Source organism: Dysidea avara, chromosome 5 (assembly GCF_963678975.1).
Source record: "Dysidea avara chromosome 5, odDysAvar1.4, whole genome shotgun sequence".
NCBI lineage: Eukaryota > Metazoa > Porifera > Demospongiae > Dictyoceratida > Dysideidae > Dysidea > Dysidea avara.
Window position 1 is genome coordinate 9,036,751 of NC_089276.1, and position 12,214 is coordinate 9,048,964.

Sequence of the window (12,214 nt, forward strand, 5' to 3'; positions counted from 1 at the left end):
GCTGAACTCCTTACATTGTGTCTAGTTTCTAACTGATGTCTCCTACAGGGTGATTTTTTTGTAACTGAACTCTCTACAGGGTGATTTGTTTCTAGCTTATCTCTCTACAGGTTGATTTGTGTGTAACTGATCTCTCTACTAGTTGATTTGTTTGTAGCTGATCTCTCTGCAGGTTGATTTGTTTCTAGTTGATCTCTGTACAAGTTGATTTGTTTATTGCTGATCGCTCTACAGGTTGATTTGTTTGTAGCTGAACTCTCTACAAAGTGTTTTGTTTGTAGCTGATCTCTCTACAGGGTAATTTCTTTGTAGCTGAACTCTCTCCACAGTGACTTGTGTGTAGCTGAATTCTCTAGAGAGTGACTTAATTGTAGCTGAACTCTCTACAGGGTGGATAACTTGTTTATAGCTGAATTCCCTTCAGTGTGACTTGTAGTGTTCTGAATCTCTACAGCAGTGTTTATTCTAGGGTTGGTAGGGGGGGAACTTTCCTCCCCTAAAATCTCAGACTTACCCCCCTAAAATTGTGAGTAACTACTATTAGGTTAAGGTTACGGGTTACCAGATAAATAATTTTGTAGACGCTTTGCTTATAGTTCTGTTTTAACCATTTTGCATGGAAGAACATACTAAAAATATGTGGTATATTAATGTACAAGTGATACCATAAGCGGTGATACACTCAACAAGGGAAGCGCTTGTACAGAAATGCAGACACTAAACAGTGAAACTGTTGATTGCTATTCATCAAAAACCAGGTTTCATGGGAAGCCACATCATGATATTTAGCATTGACAAGCTATTACTTAGTGATTTCTAGTTCCCCATGAACGAATTGAGTTGTTATCAAATTGTAACAGCACGGTAGTGGACTTGCGGTATTTCCGTAGCAGAACTAATCGCCATTATCCTTGAAAGATACGATAACTAACCAGCCTCTAGTCAGTTTTCCCACAAAGTCTCCAGACAGGACCTAGATAATATAACCACCCATTGACACTACCATAAAAATTAGTACTAATTGGCTGACAGCTGCTATTTTTGATGAATAATAACCACATTAAGCAGTAGCGCTAATTTTACGCTTGACTACCTTCCTCAGTAAATTATTAACACTCACTTTGTATGATTCTTCCGCTATTATCGCATGGCTATACAACACTTTGAAATTAACAACCTTCTCACTAACACCTGCTCGAGTTTCTATGGTGCCACTATTACATCATCATCGTGCATCAAAAAATAATAACCTATTATTAAGCGCCAAACCCGTAACCTTAAGCTTGTTTTTAAAATGACACACTAAACTTATCAAAAATGATCTCAGATTCAACCTCAGAGTGGTTAATATGTAAAATTTTCCCAGGCTAACAAATACAAATACAACCTTAAAATGCTGCCTCTCAGATTCAGTATCAGAATTTAAAATACATTAATAAATTCATGCATATCAATATCTGAGAGCCCAAGTTTACCCAATATAGAATAAAAGTCTCCTTACATTCAACCTCAGAAGGTGATTTGTAAAATTTTTCTACTTTCAAAATGGCATGCACAGCCAGCACAAATACCCCCCAGATTTTATCTCAGAAAGCCTGATTTTGAAAAAATTCTTGTATTGCAATAACCCACATGAAAATGCCCTAGTATTTAATTTCAAACACCTTAATTATTTCTTGGAAGACATCCACCCATGCAGATCTTATAATTTACTGTAATTGTGGTATTATATGTACAATGATAGTTAATACTCGCCAGATGGTATGGTTGGTAGAGATTGATGCATGAGTGTATAGTATGACATAACAATGTAATACACTGCATATCAAATGTTGAATCTTTACAATTTGTGTGCGATCAGTCTTCATACACACAATCACAAAAATCAATCAAAATCAACATTCATGCATGACACAGCCTTACATGACTAACCAGTATTTAGCAAACTACCTCAACTCTTTTACATAGTTGTGAACTTAGACAACTATATAACAAGCTTTCACCTAGTCACTCCCCAAATTCCTGATTCCCCCCTTAAAGGAGAAATCCTAGAATAAACGTTGCTCTACAGTGACATATTTGTAGCTTAACTCTCCACAGGGTGACTTGCTTCTAGCTGAACTGACTATAAGAGTAACTGTTTGCAGCTGAACTCCCTATAGAATAACTTGCAATGTAATAGAACTCTATAATGGATTAAGTCATAAACTAGCTGAATGCTCTATTAGGGTGACTGTTCTATTAGAGTATCTCGATCTCACATTTGCTACACGGAGTTGGCTTTCGAATCATAGCTCAGTGGTTTGTAATCTGATTCTTCTGTACTACTGCAAGGACTTTCTAGGATGAGTATTCCAGCTACATACTGATTTCAGCTCACTGCTCTAAGCGGTTTGCCTGGTAGACGTGCAAATATTATTGGTATTTTTATTCACGAATCTAGATTATGCAATTGTTACACACCTTCGGTTTTGTGTCATATCTCTGTGATTTTTATTTCGATTGCTTTCAAACCACCAAAAGGCACTCTTACAATAGTTGATCTATCCACAAAATGATTTTCAACTCATTCCATGAAGCGGTTTACCCTGTAGGCATGACAACAAATTGATCTTGTTTTATGCAAATAATTAGTCATAAATCCTGAACCGTTCATCGGATTTGCACCAAATTTGATTTGCCTTTGGACTTCCTTTCTGTGTGCCAAATGTCAAGGCGAAAGGAGTACGTGCTTGCGTTTTATAGCAATTTTTGCAAGTGTGTGAAAAGACGAAGAAGAAAAAAAAACGAAGTAAAAAACCCAAAATGTGGCTGCTCGTATCTCAGAAATGGCTTGAGTGATTTCCTTCAAATTTGGAATATTGACTCTCCTAGTGGGCGGGCAACTCTGCAGCAAATTTAGTTACAATCGGATAAGGGATCACTGAGATACAAAGGTGTGAAAATGACATTTTCTTTTTTCCTGTCAATATACCCATGGTATGGCACGCTGGCTTCTTGGGCTGCATGACACACTATCATGTGTCTTGATACATGTATGCAAACTTAGTGAGCTCCATACATACTTTACTAGTATTGTAAAAAAATGTGACCAGATCTGCGAAAACAGGACATAATTGCATTTTTTTCGAATTCCTGTTTACTAAATAATTATAATCCACTCAGCCAAGTGTACCCACTGGCAAAGTTTCAGCTTTATTTGCCAATAACGTTGGGAGTTACAGCCCTACAAAGTAGCAACAACAGAAAAATCGATTTGTACAGCAAATGTAGGGAAATAAATTACAGGTGCTTACAAAAACGGTTGTGACATACCAACAGATTGAGGTACGAGGCTAACATTTTCACCATCGTGTTCACCATGAACAGGGGGATCAATCACTGGGTAAATTTTTCCTTTACTCGCCCTTCTTCACTGCATACAAAGTCAAACTTCGTGAAGAAAAATTGATTGCGTATGATTGTTTCGACATGACATAAATAAACGTTCATAACTTATGTATCCTTTGGTCTACTGCAACGAAACAAAGATTTTCCAACTCCTCTTGAGCAGGTGAATAGGATGATATCCAGGTTTTTATTGGTAGTCCCTTCCTTCACTAAGAAAGAGGGGTTGAAATAATTTACAGAATTTTTCAATTATACGCAAGTATTTCACCCAATGTATTCAATGCTTTATACTGTAAATTTCGGCTCGTGCGATTATGTCCCTTTTTTGCAGATCTGGTCACATATGTTGATTTAAAAATGAAGTAAGGATCTATGTAACAAAAAAACAAGAGATAAATGATGGTAATACAGCATAGCTCAGTGGGAAAGTCCCTACTTTGGTAATAATTATTTTATTTAGTGCCAAAGTAGGGACTTTCCAACTGAGTTATACTGTAATACCATCATTCATCTCTTATTTTACTACTTTTTGTTACATAGATCCCTATTTTTTAAAAATTCTATATAGTTAGTTTAGTTTTTAGTTGTAACACAGCTAGCTACAATGTAACTTGTGGCTGTTGTATTAGAGTGACTGTTGTATTAGAGTATATCTCAAGCCAGCCTAGAGGTGTGCAGCTAGCTATACCAATAAGAGGTGGGATCATCTTGTTTACTGTTAAGTAACAGCTAGATTGTTGAGAGGTATAGTCTCCGTACTCTATCGCTTTTAGTCCACGTAGATCTTCAATTGGTGGGTGTGGTCACGGACCTAGTGCGAATGGGATTCAATCGCAAACTTGCAGATATCTGGCTGATATATCTCTTATAGTAGTGCCAGGACTGAAGCGCTTCTGAAATCCTGAAATAATTCTGTGGCGTCTATATTATGTTTCTGAAAGAAAGAGTTGATACGGAAAATTAATGCCTTGATGTGGTTTTGTTGGATGAAGAAGACAAGCAGCCTGATTGAAGATGAAAGAAGACCAGGTGTCCTACTGACTTTCAGCACTTGTGCTGTAAAGCATTAATAAATAAAAAATAAACAAAAAGAGACAAGGCACAGAGGGCCTACACTTGTCGGAACCCCAAAAGTTACATCCCACTGGCGAGTTTGTTATTGTGATGTAAAATAGTGGCCGTTCACTGCTTCGTTTGGCCTCTAGCCTTGCAACTGTGGTCAGTGAGGCAGTGAGACTAAAATTCGAGTTTTGACTTTAAAAAAATTATATCCGGCCACCTGTAAGTGTTTTATTCTATTTAATGCTGTTTAATGTATTGTATGGACTAGTGCTATTCCATAAAGGTGGTTTTCATCGCATAAAATATCTATTGGATGATTTTTAAAGGTGGAATTTTGGGTGGCACTCAAATGTTTCACCATGGTCCCTACTTAAACGGTACTGCTGTACCGTTTGATATTGTATGTGTATGGACTTCTCTGAGGTAATCTCCGTCATGTGCATAGGAAGCTCAAACTACATAGAGAGCCGACAACCTACCCCATACATGTATACTAAAATCTATACAGGGGCATACATGTATAAATGTAGGAAATTTTAAATCTTAGTCTGCTCCTGCAAATCTTCTTGTTTGGTGGCAGCAAATAGCTGCTTTCACTATGTTGCCTTTGCTTACATGTTTCATGGAATTTCTTGTCTAGACTATAGTAACTATTGATATATCCAAGCTACCTCCTTGCTGGCCATGTATAAGTATCTAATCAAAAACAGCCAAGCTGTAAAAAAAGGTGCGGCCCCCAAAAAGGCCATGGTGAAAAAAGATGTGAAATGCAAGATGGCGGCCAAGAAATGGCTGTGATGGTAGGTTAATGGTTAAATTTTAATAACGACAATTCAGGTGAATTTGGTGCCAAGACCAAGTGGCACAAAATTCACCTGAATTGTCGTTATTAAAATGTAACCATTAACCTACCATCACAGCCATTTCTTGGCCGCCATCTTGGATTTCACATCTTTTTTCACCATGGCCTTTTTGGGGGCCGCACCTTTTTTTACAGCTTGGCTGTTTTTGATTAGATATCACTTCTTTTTGTATTTGTATACTGCAAAGCCGGCCTATGGCTGGCTTTGGGGCTTTTTTAACTCATGTGTTTTTTTCTTTACCACAGGAAGAAGAAAAGAACTTAAAGAAGATTTGTAATACTTCAATTATTTTTGATTTTATTAGTAATTATACAAATTATATACATATATTTATTACATGCCCATTATTCCCCACAGGATATTTTATTTTGCAGCTGATCTCTCTACTGGGTGACTTGGAATGTAGCTGAACTATATACAGGATGGTTTCTTTGTAGCTGAACTCTCTACATGATGGTTTCTTTGTAGCTGAACTCTCTATAAGGTGACTTCGTCTAGCTGAACTCTCTACAGGGCGAATTTTTTGTAGCTGAACTCTCTACAGGTGATTTGTTTGCAGCTAAACTCTCTACATGGTGGTTTCTTTGTAGCTGAACTCCCTACATGATGGTTTCTCTGTAGCTGAACTCTCTACAAGGTAACTTCTTCTCTACACGGTGATTTGTTGTAGTTGAATTCTCTACAAGGTGGTTTGTTTGAGGCTGAACTCTCTACATGGCGTTTTCTTTGTAGCTGAACTCTCTACAGAGTGATTTGTTTGCAGCTGAACTCTCTACATGATGGTTTCTTTGTAACTGAACACTCTACAAGGTGACTTTTTCTAGCTGATCTTTCTACAGGGTGAATTGTTTGTGGCTGTACTATCTACAAGGTAACTTCTTCTAGCTGATCTCTCTACAGGGTGATTTGTTTGTAACTGAACTCTCTACATGATGGTTTTTTTGTAGCTGAACTCTCTACAAGGTGACCTCTTCTAGCTGATCTCTCTACAGGGTGATTTGTTTCTAGCTGAACTCTCTACAGGTGATTTTTTGCAGCTAAACACTCTACATGGTGGTTTCTTTGTAGCTGAACTCTGTACATGATGGTTTCTTTGTATCTGAACTCTTTACAAGGTGACTTCTTCTAGCTGATCTCTCTACAGGGTAATTTGTTTGTAACTGAACTCTGTACAAGGTGCATTTTTGTGGGTGATCTCACTGAAGGTTGATTTGTTTGTAGCTGAACTCACTAAAGGGTGATTTGCTTGTAGCTGAACTCCTTGCATTGTGTCTAGTTTCTAGCTGATCTCTCTACAGGGTGATTTGTTTGTAGCTGATCTCTCTACAAGTTGATTTGTGTGTAGCTGATCTCTCTGCAGGTTGATTAATTTGTAGCCGATCTCTCTACAGTGTAATTTGTTTGTAGCTGAACTCTCTATAAGGTGATTTGTTTGTAGCTGATCTCTCTGCAGGTTGATTTGTTTCAGCTGAACTCTCTACAGGGTGATTTACTTGTAGCTGAAGTCCTTACATTGTGTCTAGTTTCTAGCTGATCTCTCTACAGGGTGATTTGTTTGTAGCTGATCTCTCTACAAGTTGATTTGTGTGTAGCTGATCTTTCTACAGGTTGATTTGTTTGTAGCCGATCTCTCTATAAGGTAATTTGTTTGTAGCTGAACTCTGTACAAGGTGCTTTTTTGTAGGTGATCTCTCTGCAGGCTGAACTCACTAAAGGGTGATTTGCTTGTAGCTGAACTGCTTACATTGTGTCTAGTTTCTAGCTGATCTCTCTACAGGGTGATTTGTTGTAGCTAATCTCTCTACAAGTTGATTTGAGTGTAGCTGATCTCTCTGCAGGTTGATTAATTTGTAGGCGATCTCTCTACAGGGTAATTTGTTTGTAGCTGAACTGTCTGTAAGGTAATTTGTTTGTAGCTGATCTCTCTGCAGGTTGATTTGTTTTAGCTGAACTCTCTACAGGCTGATTTACTTGTAGCTGAACTCCTTACATTGTGTCTAGTTTCCAGCTGATCTCTCTACAGGTTGATTTGTTTGTAGTCGATCTCTCTACAGGGTAATTTGTTTGTAGCTGAACTATCTATAAGGTGATTTGTTTGTTGCTGAACTCTCTACAGGGTGTTTTGCTTGTAACTGAACTCTCTGCAGGGTGATTTGTTTCTAGCTTATCTCTCTACAGGTTGATTTGTGTGTAACTGATCTCTCTACAAGCTGATTTGTTTGTAGCTGATCTCTCTGCTGGTTGATTTGTTTGTAGCTGATCTCTCTTCAAGTTGATTTGTTTGTTGCTGATCACTCTAAAAGTTGATTTGCTTGTAGCTGAACTCTCTGCAAAGTGTTTTGTTTGTAGCTGACCTCTCTTCAGGGTGATTTGTTTCTCTCTACAGGGTGATTTTTTGTAGCTGACCTCTCTTCAGGGTGATTTGTTTCTAGCTGATTGCTCTACAGGTGGATTTGTTTGTAGATGAACTCTCTACAGGGTAATTTGCTTGTAGCTGAACTCCTTACATTGTGTCTAGTTTGTTTGTTTGCAGCTGATCTCTCTACAAGTTGATTTGTGCATAGCTGATCTCTCTGCAGGTTGATTTGTTTTAGCTGAACTCTCTACAGGGTGATTTGTTTGTAGCTGAACTCCTTACATTGTGTCTAGTTTCTAGCTGATCTCTCTACAGGGTAATTTATTTGTAGCTGAACTCTCTATAAGGTGATTTGTTTGTAGCTGATCTCTCTGCAGGTTGATTTGTTTTAGCTGAACTCTCTACAGGGTGATTGCTTGTAGCTGAACTCCTTACATTGTGTCTAGTTTCTAGCTGATGTCTCTACAGGGTGATTTTTTTATAGCTGATCTCTCTACAAGTTGATATGTGTGTAGCTGATCTCTCTGCAGGTTGATTTGTTTGTAGCCGATCTCTCTACAGGGTAATTTGTTTGTAGCTGAACTCTCTATAAGGTGATTTGTTTGTAGCTGATCTCTCTGTAGGTTGATTTGTTTTAGCTGAACTCTCTACAGGGTGATTGCTTGTAGCTGAACTACTTACATTGTGTCTAGTTTCTAGTTGATGTCTCTACAGGGTGATTTTTTGTAGCTGAACTCTCTACAGGGTGATTTGTTTCTAGCTTATCTCTCTACAGGTAGATTTGTGTTGATTTGTTCATTGCTGATCGCTCTAAAGGTTGATTTGTTGTAGCTGAACACTCTGCAAAGTGTTTTATTTGTAGCTGATCTCTCTACAGGGTAATTTGTTTGTAGCTGAACTCTCTCCACAGTGACTTGTGTGTAGCTGAATTCTGTGTAGCTGAATTCTCTAGAGAGTGACTTAATTGTAGCTGAATTCTCTACATGGTGTATGACTTGTTTATAGCTGAACTTTCTTCAGTGTGACTTGTAATGTTCTGAATCTCTATAGTGATATATTTGCTTAACTCTCCACATGGTGACTTGCTTCTTGCTGAACTGTCTATAAGATTAACTGTTTGCAGCTGAACTCCCTACAGAATAACTTGTGATGTAATAAAATTCTATAATGGAGTAAATAAATTAGCCGAATGCTTTATTAGGGTGACTGTTCTATTAGAGTATCTCGATCTCGCATTTGCTACACGGAGTTGGCTTTAGAATCATAACTCAGTGGTTTGTGATCTGATTCTTCTGTACTACTGCAAGGACTTTCTATGAAGATTATTCCAGCTATACACCGATTTTCAGCTCATTGCTCTAAGCGGTTTGCCTAGTAGGCGTGAAAACTAATACTTTTTTATTCGTAAAAATCGATCGCGTAATTGTGACACAGGTTGGGTTTTGTGTCATATCTCCATGGTCTTTATCTCGATTCCTTTCAAACCACCAAAAGGCACTCCTACGATGGTTACTCCATCTACATAGCAATTTTCAACTTATTCCATGAAGCGGTTTACCCTGTAGGCGTGACAACAAATCGATCTTGTTTTACGCGAATAATCGGTCATAACTCCTGAACCATTCATCGGATTTGTACCAAATTTGATGCTAGGATTCGCCGTTGTACTCCCTTTCTGTGTGCCAAATTTCATGGCGATCGGAGTACGCGTTTGCTTGTTATAGTAATTTTTGCAAGTGTGCGAAAAGACGAAGAAGAAAAAAAAAACGAAGAAAAAAAAACGAAACTTTGGCAGCTCGTATCTCAGAAATGGCTGGAGCGATTTCCTTCAAATTTGGAATGTAGACTCCCCTGGCTGGCGGGCAACTGTGTAGCAAATTTGGTTCCAATCGGATAAGTGATCACTGAGATACAAAGGTGTGAAAATGACGTTTTCTTTCTTCCAGTCAATATACTGACGGGTGTGGCGCGCCGGCTTCTTGGGCCGCACGACACACTACCGTGTGTCTTGATCAGACCAGGGGTGTAATAACCTGTCTGGTTTGTCCAATTTTAGCCGGACCACTTTTTTTTTGTACGTATATGTCCAAAACAACCACAATCAAATATACAAGGTAATACTGTTGCAACTGTGTTGAACTGTGTGTCACAAGTATGGCTAGTCCTGATCCAGATATTGCTGCTGTTGCTGCTGCTTACCGAAGAATTGTGAAAAACAACTTTGGAAGGAATTTCTGCATCAACCTCATTCATTCAGATTTCTGTTTTGATCCTTTGGAAAGAAGACAATGATTAATTGATCATTTTGGGAAGAACGGTTTAGATGCCATCCATGGTTACATTTCGATGAAAGTAACAATTTAGTCTTTTGTTATTTGGGCATGCAAGCTCATAAGGATACGAAGGTAATTAGCAGTAAGTGTGCTGATAAGGCTTTTACTATTTGGGGGTTTGTGAATCGGGAAAGATATCAAAGTTTGTTTCAGGTATCATGAGAACAGCATCATTTATACTCAAAGCATAGTCATGATTCCCAGACATTGTAAAGATGTTGTCCACTTAGCATGGTAAGGAGAAGGCTAATAACTGACATATGTTGTACAAAATACTATCTAATGTTCATTTTTGGTACAAAAAGGGCTAGTGTTACGTGGTGGAAGATAGTAAGCTTCGTGGAACAGATACCACACAAAAACAGCCAAGCGGTGAAAAAATGGTGCGGCCTTAAAATTTTTAGCATTAACATCATTGCAGCCATTTCTTGGCTGCCACCTTTAATTTCACAACTTTTTTCACCCAGGCTTTTTAAGGCCGCACCATTTTTTCACAGCTTGGCTGTTTTTGTGTGGATTTCACTCCTTTTTGTACTTTATATGGCCCCAAAACCAGCCTATGGCTGACTTTGAGGTTTGTTTTTACTTACATTTCTTCTTTTCTATGTAGATACAATGATGATTATTGAAGACAGACTTATAAATGTATTTCATTGCATGATTTAATTCAATATTTGATAATTATTATTGTAATACTCTAATAGAGTGTACATTTTTTTGAGGACTTCTAATAGAACATACACAGAATGTTCTAGAACAATCTAGTACTTCTATTGGAAATTACAAACGTTTGATTATAAGCAGATTTCAACTAGAAATTTTATTTATAAAGCAGAAATTAAGTGAGGTGATCAGTCAAGGTAGCAGTGGTTCAGTGGTTCAGGATGCAGGTGTTAGGTATGGAGGTCCCTGGTTTGAACTCTGGTAAGTTTTTTTTTGACATTTTTTGCACACCTTTTTACCCCGTGGTGACTGCTCTATTAGAGTATCTCGATCCCGTGATTTTACACTTGCTTAGTTTTTGCTTAGTTTTTGCTTTATAACTTTGTCGCTGTAACTCTTGCTATTGAAACTATCAAAAGGCACTGCTATGATGATCAGCCTATCTACGCACCAATTTTCAAGTTATTTCTATACTTGGTTTACCCTGTAGCCGTGACAGAAGTTTGATCTTTTTTTACATGAATAAACGTCCATAACTCCTTGAATATTACTCAGATTTACAACAAACTTGGTACGTGAATCCATCGTTACACGTTCTTCATTTGTGCCAAAGATCGAGGCAATCGAGTTACATGTTTGCATTTTATAGCAATTTTTGCAAAGTGTGCGAAAATAAATCGAAGCCCCCGTAACCCCTGTACGGCATAGGAAGAAGAAAAGAATGAAGAAATTAAAACGAAATTTTGGACGCCCATATCTCGCAAATGGCTGTTGCAAATTTAATTAAATTTACTGTGTGTCGTACCCTACCTGGGGGACAGCTATAATGCAAAGATAGTGTGCTTTGGAGAAGGGGCCATGGAGCTATGCATGCGTGAAAAGGCTGTTTTCTTTCTTCCTGTAAATATACTCACGGTGTGGTCGCCAGCTTTCTTGGCCGCACAACATACTACCGTGTGTCTTGATTCCATGGGTATTTGGCTGGCTTCCAAAAGAAGAGTAAAAAGTATGCCACTGCGGATATGCAAAATGAAATTTTGTCATTAAAAGATTTTGAGAGAGATTGCTGGTAGCATAAAAATTGCTTCATTTTACACTGTCATGGTTGATGAGACAACTGATTGTTCTAATAAAGAACAAATGGTAATTGTTTTTCGTTAGGTGGACAAAAGTTTAGTGATGCACAATGATTTCATTAGTCTCTATATAATTGATGCAGACACACTTACATCAGTAGAAAAGGATTCATTAGTCTGCATGACCCTTAACCTGAACAAAATCAGGGAGCAATGTTATGACGGGGCATCAAACAAGACTGGTACAAAGAAAGGTGAAGCAAAGCAAATCATGGATATTGAAAAGTGTGCTCTGTAAACTCATTGTTATGGCCATACATTAAACTTGGCTAGCAGCGATGCTTGCACAATTGTCAAGGATACTCTTAAAACAAAATGAGAAATTACAAAATTAGTAGAAATTTTACCAAAAATAGAAGTGATTTTTCAAGAGTTCAAAAGGGATACTCCTACTGACCTTGATACACCTGG

The 12,214-nt window shown here is 37.9% G+C and overlaps 1 protein-coding gene across 1 annotated transcript in view; it reads left to right on the forward strand.

Moving 5' to 3' along the window:
- The window catches only part of LOC136254977 (hemicentin-1-like), an 83,655-nt gene that overhangs the window by 5,998 nt on the left and 65,443 nt on the right, over nucleotides 1–12,214 (forward strand). The window lies entirely within an intron of this gene.